Below are 22237 nucleotides of genomic sequence, written 5' to 3' on the forward strand. Positions count from 1 at the left end.
ACAATGCTGTGCTCAGAAAGCATACTTCCTTTAAAAAGACTGCTCTGAGGTTTTGTTTCCTGTCCTCATTTCTGAAAGTTATATTTTTTTGACACTTGGGACATGGCACAACTTATATAAAATATATTGTAACAGAACGAATGTCCCTGTCTTATTAAACAAGTCAGACCTGGTTTCTCTAACAGAGCTAGCAGGCTTGGTAGATCAAACCCATGGACCACTGGAACATTTTCTAAGACATAAGGGGGGCATAGGTTTGATCTGCCAAGCTTGCTAATCTCTGTAGGTGATAGTTCTGGGAACACAAATGGTCAGCAGAAAGAATGTTGCTGCTAATAACGAACCTGTTGAATACAAATGACCTTTGGAGGGATGTAACATGTTTTATTGCAAAAAAAGGATATTTTGTTATGATTAGATACTGACCAGGGTAGGCTCTCCTTTCTAGTTGGTCAAGAAGTAATGATTAAATGTTGATAGGTTGATCAAGAAATGTGCTCATCTATGATGAGTAACCTTATTATTATAACCATTCACATCCTCATCCCACAGTGAGTGAGCTGTGAAGAGGTGTAGAAGTTTAACAAATCTGGCCTCAAAGTCTCAATTCTCTGCTGCGTCAATGACCTTTCAGTTTATGTCTTCTCTTCAGTCTTTTTAAAAGGCCAAAGGGTAAATCACCATACCCCATGAAACTTTTTGGTTGCTATGTGATGTTATGTCTCATCTTTTCTTGGAAGCTAAGCAGGAGAGATGAGTCCTGATGCAGGGTTTTGATCTGAAATATCAACAGTTCCTTTCCTCCCTCCGATGCTGCTCGACCCACTGTGTTCCTCCAGCAGATTGTTTGTTGCTGGAGAGACAAGAAATTGAAATAAGAACATAATGTAAGAATATATGAAATAGGAACAGAAGATGCCATGCAGTTCCTTGAACCAGTTCCACCATCAAACTGCCTCGGTACTGATAAGCAGAGGCCCAACTAGTCAGTTTTGTCTATGAGACCAGAGAAATGGGACGTGCTCAAGTCCCATAATACCTAGTCAGTTTTCCATTTTCTAACATACTCTATTGATTGTTCTCTGCTTTGCAACATACCTACTTATGCATTTCTCCATGTCTACTTTGAAATGCTATTTCTACCCTTCTGACAACTCTTCCCTTCAACCCCACCCCCCACCCCCCCGCCCCCGGCTTCAAATCATTAACAAATTTGCATAAACCACACTCTATCTTCTAATCTAAACTGTTGGTAAAAACTGAATTGTTGATGTGTCTCACTGGTAACATCTGACAAAGACCTATGTTTTCCACTTTCTGTTTATTGCCCTTTAACTGATCCCATATACCTTATTTTATGTTAGAACTTTTTCTGTGGAAGTTATCAAATGCCTCTTGAAAATCTAGAAATGCCACTTCCACTAGTTTCCCTTCAACTACCCTTCCAGTTACATCCTAACAAAACTTTATGACATTCATCAAACAACTTTCCTTTCATAAACCCATGCTGCCTCTGCCCAATCAGATTATGATTTTCAAAGCACCCTGCCATCATGTCCTATGTCTTCCCTCTTCCTTCTTTCTTAAATAGTGATGTCGCATTTTCTGCCTGCCAGTCTGCTGAGATTGTTCCAGGATTAAGTGAACTTTGAAAGATCTTCACTAATGAATCCTCTATCCCTGAGTCTTGGGTTGCAAGCAATCAGGTCCAGGGGATCCGTTAGCTTTTCTCCCCACTGTTTTCTCTAGTACTTTCTCTTTAGTCATATTAATGACTTGAGATTGTTATGTCATTAGACCCTTAGTTGCATACTGTCTTTCTTCCATTTATTCTATCTTCTATTTGTTTTATCCTCAACCATTTCTTTGTTCCTGTTATAAATTTTCCCACCTTTGGCTCTGAGGTGTCACACTTATTTTTCCTACTCTCTTTTCTCATGGTCTGGAAGATATATTTTTTAATAGTTTGTTCTAAATGGCCTGAAGGTGACTGAGTAATGCTGAGCTGGGTGTAACAGTATATATTTGCATCATGTTGGAAAGTGGATTGAAACCTACACTCCAGGAAGTAATATGGTGAGAATTCCAGGCAGGTTCTAATAAGGGGAAAGTATCTTGATACTGTGTACTTTTTCTTAATTTGTTCTATAGGAGGAAGTAACAAATCTAACCATTTGTAAACCAGCTATTCATAAAGTTTTCAAAAGAAAATATTCTCAGAAGCAGAAGCAATAAAAATGCAAGCACTTTTCTTTTGGTACATAATTGTTGATTAATCGGTAAAATGTATGCAACAATTTAAATGAAAGTCAAATCTTCCTTTGGTAGACCTTCCCCTCAGATTAAGACACAATCTTTTGATGTATTACTACATTCTGGCTGCTTTCCAGTTGGTAGGTTTCCTCTACTGATATTGCATTTGCTGAATAGAAAGTGTGCCTAATCTTACTATAATTGCATTTCTTGAAAGTAGATTTAAAGGTGTGGAAACCAAAGGTGCAGTGAGTCTCTCATCTCCTGACACCCCAAAGCCCTTCCACCATCTACGAGGCAACGTCAGGAATTCTCACTACTTGGCTTCTCCAACAACACTTACGAAACTCAACTCCATGAAGGACAAAGAAGCCCACTTGATCAGATCCCATCAACCTAAAGATTCACCCCGAACCATCTCATAGTGTCTGTGGTATGTGTAATTTACAAACTGCACCGCAGTTACTCATCAGGCTACTCTGACAGCACCTCCCAAACCCTACCACCAATAAGAACATGGGTAGCAGTCGCATGGCAATTGCCACCTGCAAGTTCCCCTCCATGATGCACACCACTCCAATGACTATTTATTTCCAATTATTTGGAAATAAATAGCCGTTCCTTCATCACTACTAAATCCTGGAACTCCTCCCCAAAAGCAATATGGGAGTATCTTCACCAAAAGGACTACAGTGGTTCTAGAAGGCAGATTACCATCACCTCCTTCAACATTTATTGCTTTATCGTTATATACCAACAATACCCAGTCATGCACCATTGTCACTTACTGAATGAAGACCAGTTTATGGGGTTTAGAAAATGCTACTGCTGAAGACCACTAGCACCTCTGAGGGTGACAGTCCCACTCCGGCTGTAGGTACCAGTAGATACAATAAGAAACACAGAAATTATTCCAGACCTGCACATCTGGTCCCCAGCACCTCAGGTACTTTGGAGTTCTGAGCCCCAGAGGTGGACTGAGAACGGGACTCCCATCACCCGAGGGGTAGAACATGTTCCAGGCAGCTTTTCTCCTTATAGTGGGAAGAAGCCACTGAGGCAGTCAGTTCCAAGAGCTTAGATTTGAAGGCATACCTGACATGTCAGGATTTAAAAGATAATACCTAGGCAGACATGGTTTATAAAATGTCTTGTTACTTACTGCTCACACATCATGCTGAACCCTTTCCAGAGTTCCCTTCAAGGGGGAGATAGTTCAGGTACAGCAGTCTTGACATGAGCTGCAGAACAAAAATAGAAAATGCTGGAAGTACTCAGCAGGTCAGGCCGCATCTGTGGGAAGAGAAACAGAGTCAAGGTTTCAGGTCGAAGACCTTTCGTCACTGAAAAGCAGACAAAAGAAGCTTATACAGCAGCGGTGGGGGGGGGGGGGGTGTATGTGACAGGGTAAAACCGAGGTCACCACGGGGATAAAGTGTATTTCCACCTGAGATGAGCCACAATCTGGGTGGGGCATAGGGGAGGGCAGGAGGAAGTGGTATTCTATGCTATATCTGTTCTTCCTCTTCTTCATACCGCTTGTTCCTGCTCCAGACCTTGCAGCCTGGCTGATGGTAAGAGCTGGTCTCTCACAATGGTGACATTATTGAGCATGCAGCTGATCATAAGCCTGACACCCGTTCAGGGCAGCGTTCCTCTAAAATACTCCATCTGTGGAAACGTTGCTTGGGCGTGGCAAGTGTCGAGCAGTGAAATGAGTCTGATTGTCACCAAATCTGCAGCTTTGCACAGGTAGTGGGAATGAGTCACATTTGAAAAGGATAAAGCTTGTTGCTAAGCAAACAATCTCTAATTTGACAACAGGCTTCATGAATGCCTGTGGTCCTTGGAGGGGAACTTGCAGGTGGCAACTGCCACGCGACTGCTACCCTTGTTCTTACTGGTAGTAGGAACCCAGCTCATTCTTGAGGTAGTGGAATCTTTTTTGATTCCAAAGATACCAGGCTGGTGCTGAGGAACAGCAACAGCAGTTTACAGCACCTTACACTCCAGGGAACTACCACACGTAAGAAAAACTAGTGCTCTCCTGCTCTGCCTTGTTTTATCAAAATGAAACTTAAGCAATAAACCAGCAAAATCTTACTTGAAGCAGTCCATTTGAATTTTCAGGAGAAGGATAGGCCATAACCAGCCAGAAGACAACCAGAAACCAGAAACGACAATAATTGGAATTGGTTTATTATTGTCAAGGTACGGTGAAAAACTTAGTTTTGCAAGCCATCCATACAGATCATTTCAAGACATAAGTATGTTGAGGTAGTACAAGGGAACAGCAATAACAGAATGTGGAATACAGTGTTACAGTTACAGAGAAAGTGTAGTGAAGGTAGACAGTAAGGTCAAGGGCCATGATGACGTAGATTGTGAGGTCAAGAGTTCATCTTTAATGTACAAGAGGTCCATTCAAGAGTCTTATACCAGCGGGTTAGAGGTTGTCCTTGAGTCTGGTAGTGCGTGTTTTCAAGCTTTTATATCTTCTGCCCAATGGAAGGGGGAGAAGAGAGAATGTCCAGGATGAAAGGGGTATTTTATTATACCGGCTGCTTTTCTAAGGCAGTGAGAAGTGCAGACTGAGTCATAGTATAGCACAGGAACAGGCCCTTTGGCCCATGTTGTTCTGCTGAGTAATGGAGGGGAGGTTGGTTCCCATGATGTGCTGAGCTGTGTCCACAACTCTCTGCAGTTTCTTGCGGTAGCTGGCAGAGCAGTTGCCATACCAAGCTGTGTTGTATCCAGATAGGATGCTTTCAGTGGTGTATCTATAAAAATTGGTGAGGGTTAATGGGAACATGCTGAATTTCCTTAGCCTTCTGAGGAAGTAGAGGCACTGGTGTGCTTTCTTGGCTATAGTGTCTATGTGGTTGAAGTAAGACAACCTATTGATGGTGTTTACACCTAGGAAGTTGAAGCTCTCAACCATCTCCACCTCAGCACCACTGATACATATTGGGGGCGAGGGGGGCTGCTCCACTCCACTTCCTGAAGTCAACGACCAGTTCTTTTGTTTTGCTGATATTGAGGTTGTTGTCCTGACACTGCCACTAGCTTCAGCAAATACATAGGGTGCAAGATCTCAATACAGAGCTGACGATTTTGGTTCTTTTATCTTTCTAACCAGAAGAGCAACAGTGTTCCTTTTAATGGCTCTTGGTAGCACATGATATCCTACCCATAATCAAGCAAGCTTCCAATTAAAGATGTCACTGATGCCTTGGGCACATGCCTCTAATGTATAAATCAGGCTTCCCCGGAAAAAGGCCAGGTCAGTGCCCAGTGACTTAACCGGGTATGACATCTCCAGGACCATCTTCCCTAATGGAGTGGAAGATCAGATATCACCAAACCGTTATTATATAACAGGACAAAGACAGTATGTTAAAGCAATTCATTATTCTGCTCGCAATAATTAGATTATTTTAATCAGAAAAGATAAAGTTTTGTAACGTTTCAATTGCTGGGTTTGATTGATCGTGAGATATTTTGCCATGAAACAACTAAAATACATAAAATTCTTGGAAAAAGTGTTGGGAATCATTGGGACATTTATTAAATCCATAACTGCATTCTGTGTGAGCTAAGAACATCTCAGAAGAAAGGACACCACTGATATGTCTGCTGTGAACTAGTTGGCAGTTATTCACTGGGAGGGATAGGTCCAGCTGAGTTTCCATTACAAATTCATGGGAGATGATGAAAAACATTTAATGTGATTCTGAAAGAGAATCAATGTAGGGCAAAACGCTAAAGTTTCAAACCAAGTTCTACCTTATTTCATACTGGTTTGTTAATCTTCACAAAGTTTACTTGTAGCAATTTGCCGTCCTGGACTTGGTGTCCTTGAATCACCACCGTCTTTCTGGTGAAGATACTCCCACAGTGCGCCTACAGTTACCACAGTGCACCACTGTTAGGTGAGGAGTTCCAGGAACTAAACCTAGCAATGACGAAGGAACAGTAATATATTTTCAGGTCTGGATGATATGCAAGTTGGATGGCAACCTGTAGATGGAGTGTTCCCATTGCCTTTGCCATCTTGTTTTTTTTGATGGCGGTTGTGGATCCAGAGGTTGCTGCTGGTAAATTGTTGTAGTGATTTGTTACTGTAGCCACGTTACTTATGTGACTGCTCCAGTTAACTTTTGGGTTATTTTTAATTTATTTGGCTTGGTCGTACTCCCCTGCATCTGGCATTTACAATAAATTGAATGTTCTTTCAAATTACGTTGTTATTTCTATTATTATTTTTTAAAGAGTGTGATTTATTTAAATGTCTTTCAACAGCTTCTAAATGTCTGACCATCAGAAACATTTAGGAATGGTGGAAAAGGCCTTTTGGAAGAATAAGCTGTCAAAAGGCTATCAGGGCAGGTTGGGGGCAGGTCCACACTATCTTCAGCCAAGTTACCACCAAACTGTGATGGAAGTAAATATTTAAAATCTTTAAAAACCATTGACTGTTTCCCAATACGTTGAAAACTTGTGATTAAGACCTTGTGGAATCAAGAGTCAAGTAGTACAATGCTTAGCAAATTGCTTATAAAATGGGAAATAGAAAGTAGGAATGATAGGTAAGATCTTGGATTGGAAAATGGTCTTCCACAAGGACTACTGCTGTAATTCTCTATTTCCTTGAACAATTTGGACATAAATTGGAAGTAAACTTTGAATATTTTTAGATGGCAGCAAATTGGGAGGTGTAATTAATACTGAGGAAAACTACTTCAAAATACAGGAAGACATGAATGTACTTGCAGAATCTTCATCTATTTGACAAATGAATAAGTGCAAGATGCAGTTTAGAAGGAAGGGTAAGGAGGCCACTTATTCTTTCCAGAAAAAAGAGGGTCAGGTCACACCCAACTCAGCCTTTTGTCCATTATCACTGCCTGCAATCTCTGTATGTCTGCTTTTATCTAGGTTGGAGGCAGAGGGCTGATGTCAATGATCCTGTACCTTCTTGATCGGGACAATGAGGACAGAACAGCAATTGGAGGCCTGAGTTCCGAAAGCCTGTAATAGGAGGCAAAACTAACGCAGGAACTTTTTCTCTAGTCTAAACTTAGAGGTATTGTAAGAGTTTTTATTCTTATTTCTCTTAAATAAGAATATATATATTTTTAAAGCACATACATACTATTAGAAATAAATAAAAATATCAACCCAAGGAAAAATAAATATAATTTATCTTCTCAGGTTTAGATACAATGGGACATCAGATCACCTACTGTGTCTGTCCAGGAGCAGCGTTTAAGTAGTGAATGTTCAGTGTAACTCAGATGATTCCCCCAAGACTAGACTCCAGTGTTGGAGTCATGTGATGTTCAGCAATAGAGCAGAATGACTGATGCCACATCACATGTGGCTCTGACTAGAACAGCCAAAATGTTACCAGCGAGATTCACCGCAGTGTCTGAAGGGGCAAGGAACAAGGGATTTGGAAAGTACAGATACACCAGTCACTGAAGGTCGCAATAGTTATTATTAGAACCATAAGAAAGCAAGGATGACATTGAAAACAGATATTAATCCCCACCTGATTTTCTGCAGTCAGCAGTTCTGGTCTCCCTTTCATTACAAAGGGCTTAGAAGTGTTGGAGAAAGTGAAAAAGCATCTTGTAAGAGTGATGACAAAAAATCATTGGGAAAGAACAAACAAGCTGGGAATTTTTTCTCACAATAAGAGAATTGTGAGTGTCCTGTTAGAAATCTTTACCATCAGGAAAGGTGTTTCTGCTTGCAGAAGAGGCCAGGACCAGAGGCATAACGACCAATTGCTTCTGCAAATTTTACTTTTTCAATTAGTGTCATAAAGATAGGATGGTAACTATTTGTTCTGGAGAGTTTAGGAGGAAGCTATCCAGAAAACAATTAACATGAAGAACTCATTGCCACAAGAAATATTTGAAACAGATATTTGGATGTGTTCAAAGGGAACCTTGAAAAGTACATAGGGGCAGGAAAAAACAGATGTAGGTGGGATTGAAGCATAAACATTGGAATGGCCTGATTCTATGCTGTAAATATTTTGTAATAGTTTGTAAATCTGTCGGCATGACTCAGTCTGGACTGTGTGTGACTCAAGTCCAACACCTAAATGATTATTTATTAACTTCTCTCTGAAGTAGCCTAGTCAGACACTCAAATCTATCAGAGTTCATACAGCTGTCGATGAAGTACCTGCCTCCATCTTCACAGGGCTCCTGTAAACTGTCAGTGAATGGTCCCTGTGTCAGCAGCAGCTGGATCCCAAAAAGAAAGTGAATGAAATAACTATCCATAGCAGATTCAGAATGTGGATAGGTACAGACTCAAGGTGAGGAGCAAAAGCAGACTTTGAGACTGGCTCTGTGCAGATTTCACTGGAGGAGAGGCAACAATGCAGTCTGCACAGGAACTGTGTAACTCCACATGTGCGAATGTGGGAAGTAGTTTTCAGCTTTACTCAATAATGATGGTGATGGTGACAGGTTTGCTGAAATCACATCTGCATTATCTGACTCTATATCTCATGCAAATATTGAATTGCAATATCAGTCTAGGTTTTCTGTTCAAGACTTAAAACCACATTCTCTGGCATTGAATTGCGAATGCTACTACAAAGACAAGCGAAACCATTGAGTAAACTCCCACTTTCCAGAGAAACAGGTGAAGTTCCAAATTAAACTCTTAATGTCAGTTATTAATGAAAGATTACTTAAAGAACAGATTGAGATTAAGTTTCACTATGCATAATTAGCAACAGCAGAAAGTAAAGTATGAATACCTTATGCAAAAGTCAACGGAATTAAATTTGGAGCAAAGTAAAGCAGGCTGGTGACTCATCACCCTTTACACCTTTCGAGAAGGCTCATCCTGACTTTTGTACACTGGTTCCCTGTCTGCCAATAAATAAATGCAGCACAACAGGATGCTGAGATTAGAAGACTAGAATTGTTCTGGCACTGATTTATGCTGGCTCCTTGAAAAACAATGTTTTCAGTCCCATATAGACCTGAAAAATTATTCCCCATCAACTGCTATCCAATTCACTTTTGAAAGCCCCCTATTGACTCTGCAACCACCATTCTTACAAGAAGTCAGTTCCAGATCATAACCATCCTCGTACATTTAAAAAGAACCTAGAGAAGTCCATAGGGAGAAAGCAACAGGATAAGTATGTAAGGTTGAAGCATAACTATCAGAGTGGACCTGTTGGCACAAATGGCCTGTTTCTGCACTGTTTCTGCACTGTAAATACTTTGTAACACTTGTAAATGTGTCAACATTACCCAGTCTGGCTAAACGTTTCACATGTTCAACAACATTATGGTTAGATTTTTCTCACTTGCCTCTGTATCTTTTACCCTTCACTTGTCCCTTGTGTCCTTTGGTCTTTGAACTATCAGCTCATGGGAACAGATTACAAAATGTCTTGTCCAACCTCAGGAGGAGTTCAGAATGATCTGATTTTATAGCATGGGCCAGAGGGAATGTCTTTTCAATGTGGAACTGGAGGAAGAATTGATGGCAAACAAGCAGCTGAAGGGCACAGAGACAGTTGAGAACTTAAATAAAGAAGGGAGAGTGGAGTGAGATATCATCAGCACACTTGCAAATGTTGATCCTTTTTTCTTCAGATGTTGTTATGAAGTAGTTGCCTATAGACACCACCTCAAAAAGCTCAGTCACATTTGTGAGACGGGATCTCCCCTGCACAAACCCATGCTGATTCCTTCTTATCAGTCCCCACTTTTTGAATTTCTATTGGATTTCCTGGAGCCTTCTAGTTATGATCTTCTCAAGTTGAAACATTCTCTCTGGATCCGTGGTATTAAAATCTTCCATAATTTCAAAGACCTCACTTAAGTCAGCCCCTCAGTCTCCTTTCCTCATGAGAAATGAGATGTTGCTTGACCTTTGCATTTCAGATATCATCTTTGTAAATCATCCTTTCACCCTTTCCAGTATCCCCACGTCCTTTATACATCGGGGCCCATCATCCAATCAATGTGAGCTGCGTAGTGCTGTTCTGCTGGCTGACCCTGTGGGAGGCATAGAAGGGCACGTGGCTTCTGCATACAGTTGGGTTTTCTCCCAGTGATTCACATATCATAAGTGATCGAGAGGAGGTGGTGGAGACAGGGACAGCAGTGGAAAATCCAAGTCAGAGGTCTTAGTGCTGTTGAAGTTGTGCTCAGATGCTGAACCTCAAAGGCCAGCAACCAACAAGATACTTCTGATGCAGCAACAAGTCATGTGGAATGAATAGACAGACTCCCCAGCCACAATGTACATGCTTACACAAAGATTGGAGGAGTCCATTTTGACTAGGAATGGTATGACATTGCAGGACCCTTGCAATGTCTATGGAAAGAGTGGTTACCTGTATGAAGCAGCAGATGTGACAATCACAAGAATGTGTGCATGTTCTAACCAAATTAAAACAGCATGCACATTATGAACACTACCTTGAATAGGATGCATAATATCCTAGCATTTGTTAATCTCTGCTCCACTGATCTGCAACAAAATACTCAGCAAGGAAATGCAGGTAGGCGCTAGGAGACTTGGAAATGGGAGTCTAATGCATGGGGGCCATTTTCACAGTGTTCAAAGCACTGCTGGATTTCCATCTCACCCTCTTTCTTCAATTGTGCTGCATTTTGCACTGGTGGTTTGGTTATCTATGCAGCCATTCTTCTCAGCCAAAATCATAGAAACAGTGCTGTTCAGCATGGTAGCATTATTTGAACTGCAGCAGTTGAAAAAGCAGACTCAAGGGCCGTAAGGTAAATGCTAGCATGATGTCCAAGTCCTGAATAAATTAAAAAGAATCCCAAAACAAGGTCAGGGTTAGGGATTCAGACAAGACATAGATGCAACATGCATTCATATGTTATGTGCCTTCACACAGACTTGATCCTGGTTAATCCCAAATCAACCAACCTGCACTCATGTCCATAGACAACAAATCTCCCACCCTCCTACTAAAAACCTGGGGTGGAGACCAATTTCACTTCGTTCTTGCTGTCGGAAGGCAGAGAAGTCCCTTTAACCACGCATGTGATGTGTCACCACCTGCCTCTGTTTGAATATGGTAGTAGGGAACTTCTTTGGCACTAAAATCTACTCTGGACTTCCTGTAAGTCTCTTTCTGAATTCCATAAATTCCCATGTACATTACTAAATGACTTTATTTCTGATGATAAATTCACGGAACTTCATGCATCAGCTGTTTTTATGAACTTTGAGCTTGTAACTTACAGTCTTGAAAATTCCCCTGTGCTTTCTCCACACTTACAAAAAGAATGAAGATACCCAGGTATGAAAATTAGATACATTCATCCCAATTGTCTTCAAGTTACTCTGTCTGCCACCTGGGAAATGCATGGTATCTCTACTCAGCGCTCTGTGTCAATAACTAAATGAATTTTAGTTGTTTAGACCTCAGCAATTGCACTAACCATATGGTCTTGCATCCCTCACTGTTTCCAACTGCCTTTAACTTCTCCAAACTCACGTATTACACGTTAATTTAAATGATTGGGCTTAAAAAGGGCATGAAATTAAAATGTCAGATTAATTGCTGATGTTATTGACATGTGTAATAATCTTAATGATGGTGTGGGCCTTATTCCTTCTCCCTCTCTCTTCACAGCCTCTTCAAGGGTGCCTTTAGCCCAAGCTGTTTCTTGATTTGCATCCTTCCAAGCTCCTTTTAGATCCAATTAAAGCTAGCAGATATAATGGGGGAAAGTGTTCAAGTTCATTGTCATGGATATACCTACTCAGGGTATAAATGCCATGGAAATTAGCTTTTTGCAGCAGCTGCACAGTACAAACATAAATAAATGACAAAGATAAATAAAAAAACTAAAATTAATATAATTTATACATAATTTACACAACAAATAATCTAAATACAGACCTTTACCTCTGTGATACAGGGACAGCAATAAAAGACCAAATGGACACAGATGGAATAAAAAGCCTTTCCTTTCATGTAAACTACAGCCTTGTCAACTGGCCCTTAATCATAAATCAGGCCCCACACATATGAAAGCCGGCAGTTCTGTAGTGTTGGGTAGTGTATTCACATTACAAGCTGTTTTCAATGAGAAAGGAGACAGTGCTATTTTTACATGAATAGTAGCAGTCTTATGTTCTATACCCATTGCACACTCAATGAGGTCATACTATTGGTCGTATCCTTTAGCCTAAACATTGAGGTCCATGGCCATCTTGAGTTAGAGTGGCTGTGGATCTTCTTGAAACGATTACCAAATTCTGTTATCAGGGACTGGCTGGAGGGACACTTGGAAGATGCTGAGACCAACAGAAAATTGCAATCAATCATAGTTAAGGATGTTAAGGGATCTGAAACAAAGAGGGTAAAAGTAAAGATACTGAACAACCAAACAGAATGCAGGATAGACTCAAAGAGCTGAATCACCCATTCCTGTTCCTTTGTTCCTACAGCCCAGTTTTGTTCCAGTGTCCCTGAGCTTGTACCTCTTCAGTCACTGTGGTGAACTGCTGCCTACAGAGAATACAGAGTGTTACGGACTCGGTGAAAGTCCCTTTAAGATAGAGTGTGTGTGTGTGTGTGTGTGTGTGTGTGTGTGTGTGTGTGTGTGTGTGTGTGTGTGTGTGTGTGTGTGTGTGTGTGTGTGTGTGTGTGTGTGTGTGTGCCGTGCTTATGTCAATAGAAGATAAAGGACGTAATGACGTTGTTGAAGAGGTCAGAAAAAGGGAGAGAGAGAGAGAGAAGGGAGAGAGACACCAGCCTGCTAGTTTCTCTGTCGATGGATGAGAAACAATAACTGTGTCTGCCACAGAAATCCATGTATGGAAATTGGAAATAATCCGGCGGAGTTCACTTTGTTGCTGACCTGTAGAAGGAAACAGGTATTTGTGTGGACGACCACGATTCGGATGCTTTTCGGGGTGAAGAAGTCACTACCGCGTAAACGCTGAAGTGTCATCTGGGTTCCATCGTGGAACATTTGGACTTCGTAATTACTCTCTCTCTGTTTCTCTACGTCTACGTCTTATCTTCAGACAATGGTGGTTGTTGAAGAAGCCTTTGCTCATGTTTCACCTTATGGCTTGAAGAACTGAACTTTAAGAACCATCCCTGAAAGTGGAGTTTGGGACTTTGACACACACACACGACGAGTTTAGTTTTTGGGGTTAATGTTCAAGGTTTAACATTTTTGAATTCTAACATACTAACATTTTTACTTCTATTTTTCATATTATTATAAGTAGTGATTAATAAAATAGTTTTTAACACTGAATTATGACTCAGTGTGTTCCTTTTGTTGCTGGTTCATGACAAAATTGGAGGCTCGTCCGGGATCCAACCCAAAGATTAACGAGTGTCGTCTGGGATCGTTCCCCAGATTGACGAGATTCGTTTGGGATTCAATCCAGAGATTGTTGAGGGAGGTCTGATAAATTCTTTTTAATTGGCTTGTGTGTGAAAACCAGCAGCAATGGATATTAAGGCATTTTTGGAGTCACCAACTCTAAAGGGATTGGAGGTGGTGAAAAAGGATGATTTGGTAGAGATTGCTACAAGGCTAAACCTTACAGCAGTAAAGCGGTCTATGAGAAAAGCAGTTATTCATAGAATGATAGTTGACTATTATTTGGAGAAGGAAGTGTTTGAGTTGAGTGAGGTAGTTGAGTTTCCTGAGATTAAACCAATGATTTCTGATGTGACTTCTCAACCAGTGGAGTTGGAGGATCTGGAGGAGGAAGAATTAGAACAGTTAGAAGAGTTTTCTGAGAATGAGTCAGAGATTCCTGTTAGCCAGGTGCAGATAGCAAAGGTGGAGTTAGAACAAACATGAATGAAGTTCGAGTTGGAACAAAAAAAGATAGAGGCCGAACAAAAGAAACTAGAGGCTGAACGAAAGCTAACTCGGATGAAGTTAGAGGCTGAACGGGAACAGGAACTAATTCGGTTAAAGTTTGAGGCAGAGGAGAAGGAAAAACAGAGGCAGCACGAGTTAAAAATGAAGCAAAAGAGTTTGGAATCTGATTCTGCTGATGGGTTTTTAGCCAGCAGGGAGGTTCGATTAGTCCCTTCTTTTGAGGAAGATCAGGTTGATCAGTATTTCCAACATTTTGAAAAGGTTGCTGTGAGTTCAAACTGGCCAAAGGAAGGATGGGCTCTTATGTTACAGAGGGTTTTGTTTCACTGAATGATGAGTCACCCCAGGTGCCAGTGAAAATTCTTAGAGATACTGGGGCTTGTCAATCTCTCTTGCTGGACAGTGTTTTAAATTTTCGTGAAGAAACTGACACTGGTGAGGTAAATCTAGTGCGAGGCGTTACAGGTGACATCATGTCTGTCCCTTTGCACAAGGTGATTTTAAAGTCAAAGTTCGTAGAAGGACCTGTCGAGATAGGGATAAGACCTAGTTTGCCAATGGAAGGAGTTTCTTTGCTATTGGGTAATGACCTTGCGGATGGAGAAATTGTCCCTGTGGTACGGTTAACGACCAAACCAAGGACTGATGATTCTGAGAATGATCCAGATGTTTACCCATCATGTGCGGTGACTCAATCTAAAGCTAAAGAATTAGCCAAGACCGATAGTCCGGTGCAGTCTGATGTGGTTCCTTGTAACAGTCCTAAACAGGAAGAAAATTATGATGCCTTGTCTGAGACTTTTCTGTCTTCACTGGAGAATCAACATCCTTGTAGTGAGCCTGAATTTAAAGATTTGTCTTTGTCGAGGAAGGAATTTATGGTGGAACAGACAAAGGACCCTGAGTTGACAGAATTGAAAGAAAAAGCACTCTCATGTGAGGAGATTGAAAAAGTTCCAGTTGGATATTATATCAAAAATGGAGTGTTAATGAGGAAATGGAGACCTCCTCATGTCCCTGTTAATGAGGAATGGGAAGTTATTCATCAGGTTGTTGTTCCAAAAGTTTATAGGAATGAGATTTTAAATTTGGCTCATAGTATGCCTTTGGGTGGTCATTTTGGTATGAATAAAACTGTAGGGAAGATCTTGAAACAATTCTATTAGCCTGGTTTGAGAAAGGATGTGGTGATGTTTTGTCGAACTTGTCATACATGTCAGATGGTAGGTAAACCAAATCAAAAACCCCCTGTGGCTCCGTTGAAGCCAAGTCCTGCTTTTGGTGAAGCCTTTTCGAAGGTGATTGTGGACTGTGTTGACCCATTGCCAAAGTCTAAGACTGGAAATCGGTATTTGTTAACCATCATGTGTGCAACTTCTAGATTTCCAGAGGCAATACCCCTTAGAAATATTAAGGCCAAGATGGTGTCAAAGGCTCTTTTAAAGTTTTTTACTTTGTTTGGTTTGCCAAAAGAAATCCAATCTGATCAAGGCAGTAATTTTATGTCTAATTTTTTTCAGCAACTAGTCTATGAGCTGGGAGCAAAGCAGATTGTATCATCTGCATATCACCCAGAATCTCAGGGAGCTCTGGAGAGATTTCATTCTACTCTCAAAAATATGCTGAAGACTTATTGCTCTGAAAACACAAAGGATTGGGATGAAGGCGTTCATTTACTTTTGTTTGCCATTAGAGAATCAATCCAGGAGTCATTAGGATTTAGTCCGTTTGAGCTTGTATTTGGACATAGGGTGAGAGGACCTTTGGAATTGTTAAGAGAGCAATGGGTTAATGAAGAAGTGCACTTGAGTCTGTTGGACTATGTCCAAAAATTTAAAACTCGGTTGGAGAGAGTCTGCCAGCTAGCGAGAGAGAATTTGAAAACCAGCCAGATAAGAATGAAGACATGTTTTGATAGATGTGCTTGGCCTAGGACATTTGCAGTGGGACAAAAGGTGTTGGTATTTTTCCCTAGCCAAAATAATCCCTTGCAATCTTGTTTTTCTGGACCCTATATTATTGAATCCGGAGTGACTGATTTAACATATATAATTAAAACACCAGATAGATGCAAGAAAACACAACTCTGTCATGTAAACATGCTGAAGCCTTATTATGAAAGAGATTCAGTTGTGGCCATGGTGGATGATATGAAGGTTGTTTCTAGAATGCCTGATGTTGACATTGAGGAAGGCCAATTTAGACCAAATATTATTCCATCGAAACTAAAAAACCAAAATACCCTGGAGAACCTTGAAACAAAGTTGGACCATTTACAAGTTTCACAAAAACAACAGATGAGAGAATTAATTTTAAAATTTAAAAATCTGTTCCCAGATGTTCCAAACAGAACATCGATAATTACCCATGATGTTGATGTTGGGGATGCAAAACCAATCAAACAACACCCATATCGAATGAATGTGGAAAAAAGTAAACTTGTTGATCAGGAGATAAAATACATCTACTTCAAACTGGAGTTCACCTTGTGTTATTGTGCCTAAACCTGACGGAACTGTTAGATTTTGCACAGATTACAGGAAAGTGAATGCTGTAACAAAGTCAGATGCTTACCCTATTCCTAGGGTGGATGATTGCATAGATAGAGTGGGAAAGGCAAAATTTCTTACAAAGATTGACCTATTAAAAGGGTACTGGTGTGTTCCATTAACAGATAGAGGAAGGGAAATATCTGCCTTTGTAATCCCTTCTGGATTGTATAAATACAATGTTTTGCCATTTGGAATGAAAAATGCTCCGGCAACATTTCAACGAATGATTAATTCAGTGATCCATGGGTTAAAACATACAGATGCCTACATTGACGACTTAGTGACCAGGAATGATACATGGGAGGATCACATCTCTGCATTAGAAAGGTTGTTTGAAAGACTTTCCGAATTTGGCCATGCCACTGTGACGTATCTTGGGTATGTTGTAGGTCAAGGCAAGCAAGCTCCTGTTCAGGCAAAAGTTCAAGCAATATCTGAGTTCCCTATTCCCACAAGTACGAGGACTGTTAGAAGATTTTTGGGAATGGTTAGATATTATCGAAAATTTTGTAAAAATTTTGCTGATATTGCTCTTCCCCTAGCTAATCTTCTGAAGAAGGGAGTAAAGTTTGTTTGGACAGATTCTTGTCAAGAAGCATTTGAGAAGCTGAAAGCCATTTTATGCTACCATCCTGTGCTCAAAACACCTGACTTTGAAAAGCCATTTTCATTAGCAGTAGATGCCAGTGATGAAGCTGCAGGAGCTGTGTCGTTGCAGAAGGGTGACCTTGATGATATTGACCATCCTGTAGCTTACTTTTCAAAGAAATTTAATGAGCATCAAAAGAATTATTCCACCATAGAGAAGGAATTACTGTCACTTGTTTTCGCCTTGCAACATTTCAGTGTATATGTTTGCACTGCTCAGAAACCACTGACTGTGTATACAGATCATAACCCATTGGTGTTTCTGAGCCGAGTCAAAAACAAGAACAGAAGGCTGTTAAACTGGAGTTTAATTTTGCAAGAGTTTGATCTCATGATAACTCACATTAAAGGCAAAGATAATGTGATTGCTGATTGTCTTTCCCGATGTTAAGTGGGAAGCATGTATCTGTACTAATCTGATATTCTGTAGTTGTGTAGCATGATAATTATTAACATTACTAACTGTATGCGTGGTTAAATTTTTCTTGGGAAAAATTCTTTTTAGGTGGGAGGTGTTACGGACTCGGTGAAAGTCCCTTTAAGATAGTGTGTGTGTGTGTGTGTGTGTGTGTGTGTGTGTGTGTGTGTGTGTGTGTGTGTGTGTGTGTGTGTGTGTGTGTGTGTGTGTGTGTGTGTGTGTGTGTGTGTGTGTGTGTGTGCCGTGCTTATGTCAATAGAAGATAAAGGACGTAATGACGTTGTTGAAGAGGTCAGAAAAAGGGAGAGAGAGAGAGAGAAGGAAGAGAGACACCAGCCTGCTAGTTTCTCTGTCGATGGATGAGAAACAATAACTGTGTCTGCCACAGAAATCCATGTATGGAAATTGGAAATAATCCGGTGGAGTTCACTTTGTTGCTGACCTGTAGAAGGAAACAGGTATTTGTGTGGACGACCACGATTCGGATGCTTTTCGGGGTGAGGAAGTCACTACCGCGTAAACACTGAAGTGTCATCTGGGTTCCATCGTGGAACATTTGGACTTCGTAATTACTCTCTCTCTGTTTCTCTACGTCTACGTCTTATCTTCAGACAACGGTGGTTGTTGAAGAAGCCTTTGCTCATGTTTCACCTTATGGCTTGAAGAACTGAACTTTAAGAACCATTCCTGAACTTGGAGTTTGGGACTTTGCCACAAACACACGACGAGTTTAGTTTTTGGGGTTAATGTTCAAGGTTTAACATTTTTGAATTCTAACATACTAACATTTTTACTTCTATTTTTCATATTATTATAAGTAGTGATTAATAAAATAGTTTTTAACACTGAATTATGACTCAGTGTGTTTCTTTTGTTGCTGGTTCGTGACAAGAGTGCATCAGTGGTGTCACAGGAAGATCCATCGGAGTGTTAAGCAATGATTAACAAAAGGTTGTAAATAATAAGGTAACAATAAAAAGGGAGCATAGAACTTCATAGGGCATAAACACACCTATGTTTTTATTCCTGGATACTTTAGGAAAAAGAAAATGATGAAGAGGCAGATTGAACCTTTGAGAACAAGAGCTGGTGGTATCGTAAAGAAATAACAGACATGCAGAATCATTACTCTGCATCACACTTTCAATGGGAGAATTACATGCCAGACATCCCAAGGAAACTTGTATTGAATCAAGAACATGGATTTGGCACAACTAATGTAGGCAAGATGACACCAAAGAGCAAAAGATGGCACTAAAGAACAATAAATCACCAGGACCATTCTGGGTTTGAAAGGAAGTAGATGAGATCACCTTGGATGCTCTGAATGTAATCATTCAACGATCTCTTCAATCAGGAACCATTGCTTGGGATTGTGAAATTACTGCTGTCACTGTGCATTTAGGAAACTTCAGAAAAGAAAACCAATATTACAGACCTTCAGACAGTTTAAGATCAGTTGTCAGAAAGGTACTTTAGTCCATAATTAACGATAGAATGACTGAAAACCTTGGAAAATTTTAGCTGAGAGAAGCAGCATGGATTTATGCAAGGATATGTCATACCTGATGAACATGACTGAACTTATTGATGAGGTGGCTAAAGTAACGAAGAAAGGAACATCAATAAACGTTCTGTATTTGCACTTCCAGAAGCATTTAATGGAGTCCCAAATAGAAGATGATTGGATAAAATTATCTTTCATGAAACTGAATGTAAATGGGTTGAGTAGTACAAGGTGGAGTATATGGATAAAGGTCAAAAACTCTGATTGGTGGTATGTGCTTAATGATTCCAGAGATGGCAGGCTTTGCCATATGAGAAGAAAGTGAGTAGACTAGGTCAGTATTCTCTAGAGTTTAAAAGAAGGGAAAGAGGGTCTCTTTAAAAATTAGAAAAGTCTATAGGGAGTTTAAAGCTGAGGTTACAGTTTCAGAATATGGTTGTAGTCTAACTTGGACTGAGATGAGGAAAAATTTCTTCACACAGTGAATGGTGAATCTTTGGAATTCACTACCCTGGAGGGCTATGGAGGCTCAGTAATTGTGTTTATTCAAAACAGAAATTAATAGGTTTCCAGACATGAAAGAAATAAAGGGATATTGGGATACTGCAGGAAAATAGCATTAGAGCAGTCTCCAAGGCAAAATGGCCTGGTCCTCTTCCTATTTCTTATGTTCTTATGGAACACCAATAAAAGTACAGGAGATGATCAAAAAGGCTAATCAAACACTGAAGTTTATATTGGGAGGGCAGGCGTATAAAGGAACAGAAGTTATGTTACAGCTGTTAGTCCACATCCAGACTTGTGTGAAGATTTCTGAATGCCATGGCTTAGAAAGAATATGTTGGCCTCGGAGGGTCTGCAGCTTAGATTTACCGCAATGATATCTGGCCTCTATATTAAATCATGATGAAAGATTATATAAACTAGGCTTGTATTTCTCTGAATTTCAAAGATTAAGGAGTGATCTGGTTGATATTTTCAGTTTAGGAAAGGGAAATGATGGGACAGATAGAAAGTAGTTTTCATTGCACGGGATAAAATGGAGCATGGCCTAAATATTAGAATCAGACTTTTCAGGAATAAAGTTGGAAGTCCATTTGCACATATTTCATGGCTTGGAACTGTCTTCCACAACTTGCATTGGTGCCTGGTAAGTCATTTATTTTGACCTTGACAGATTTTCGCTCACCAAAGAGACACAGGGGAAAGGTAGGTATGTTAAGTTGGGTTACGGAGCAGCCATTTTCCCATTGAATAATGAAATAGGTTCATGGAGGAAAGGGCCTACATTTGTTCATATGTTCCTTCCTTTAGTGCCATCTGAGGTCCTTGATAATTGTTTAACCATCATTAAGGCCAAAACCTGTACAGAATTCACCCTCCCAGGACATTTATCAGGCTGGAACTTTAAACATCTTGTTTAGATTCCACCTGACCTACCGAGCATTTTCAGCATTTTCTGTTTTACTTCTTAACAAGCCAGGACACATTAATTTTGATTTTATGGGCAGCCTGAGCAAATCCTGAAACATGTGATTAATAGTGAATCACTCTCAAAAATCAGAAGCACTGGAAATACAGAGCAAATTCAATAGCACCTGCCAAGAAAAATATAAATTATGTGGAGAGATGTGCACACTCACAGACGCACGCATGCATGCCAGCACGCACACGCGTACATGCACACACATACAATAAATAATGGTAACAGTGTGAAGTAAAAACTGATGTTCTCCGTGCAGCTTCTAAACCCTAAACTATGACTTCTTCCAAGTTATTCCCTCGTAGAAGGGATGTGAGTACTTGGTGGCTAATGGAGTTTTTAATAAGTCATTGGGAGTTAGAGAGTCCTGCAGCTTTTAATGCTGGTTTCTCACATGACCTTGCATTTGGTTCAATTTGTTACACCACTTGTCTGGCTGTTCATTAGGTTGGGATTTTGGATAGGGTCCTTTGCTAACTGTGAGGTCAGTTTCTGCTTGAGTATGTAATTGGGTTTCTGCCCCAGATTTTGGCCTAGTTTTGGCAGGAGATTAAGAAACCTGCAACATGCCTTAAATTTGTTATATTAGATTTATTGAATTTTGAATTGAATTGTTATATTGAATTTATTACATGTGTTTACATGTGCTATACTAATCTATATAAATTCTTAATATTGAATAGTTCCACATGTTTACTCAGAGTTATTTGTTCTTTTCACTTTGGTGGTGTACTGTATCCATATTGGTTTGTGGCTCAAGTTGGTGGGGTTGCTTTACCTTAAGAACCTGTGTTGGATAGTTAACTTATCTAATAGTAGCTATTATTTTAGTTACTATGCTTCAGTTCAGTTATAGAGTTGATTGCAATAGTAAGAATATGCTCCATGTCCAAATGAGTTTATGTTATACTCCACAGTACAGCTAAAAGAAGAATATATTAATGTATAAATCAAGAGCAGGGGTAGGCTACTTCCTGCCTTAAATCTGCTCTGCCATTCAATAGGATCTCGACTGATATGATGGCAACCTCATCTCCACATTCTTGCCTACCCTAGGTAACCTTTCACCCTTTTTCCTCATCAATAATCTATCTAAATCTGGTTTAAATATTCAACACCTCTGCTTCCACACCCTTTGAGGAAGGGAATTCCAACGACTCAAGACACTCTGAGGGAAAATAAAATCACCTCATTTCCATCTTAAATGGGTGACCCATTTTTCTTAATCAGCAAGCTCTCGTTCCACAAGACAAAATATCACTTCCACATGCAGCCTGTTAAGACCCCTCGCATTCTTATAGTTTCAATCAAGTCACCTTTCGCTCTTCTAAACTCTGGGATGTTAGAGAATATCAGACAAACTTGAATTGTATTCACTGGAGCGGTGGAGGCTGAGGGGCAACCTGATAGAAGTATATAAAATTATGAAAGGCATAGACAGTGTAGTCAGTCTTTTAAATGTTAAATATTGGAGGGCATAGATTTAAGGTGAGA

General features: G+C 40.1%; 1 long non-coding RNA gene across 1 annotated transcript in view; it reads right to left on the minus strand.

The window, feature by feature from the left end:
• Positions 1-386: 386 nt before the first annotated feature.
• Positions 387-22237, minus strand: part of LOC127572768 (uncharacterized) — a 66812-nt gene continuing 44961 nt past the window's right edge. Inside the window, exons 4-5 of the long non-coding RNA XR_007956684.1 lie at positions 3416-3546; positions 387-853 (exon numbers count right to left, since the gene is read on the minus strand). This is a non-coding gene — a long non-coding RNA (uncharacterized LOC127572768). The remainder of the gene's footprint in view (positions 854-3415; positions 3547-22237) is intronic.

Source organism: Pristis pectinata, chromosome 7 (genome assembly GCF_009764475.1).
Source record: "Pristis pectinata isolate sPriPec2 chromosome 7, sPriPec2.1.pri, whole genome shotgun sequence".
Taxonomy (NCBI): Eukaryota; Metazoa; Chordata; class Chondrichthyes; order Rhinopristiformes; family Pristidae; genus Pristis; species Pristis pectinata.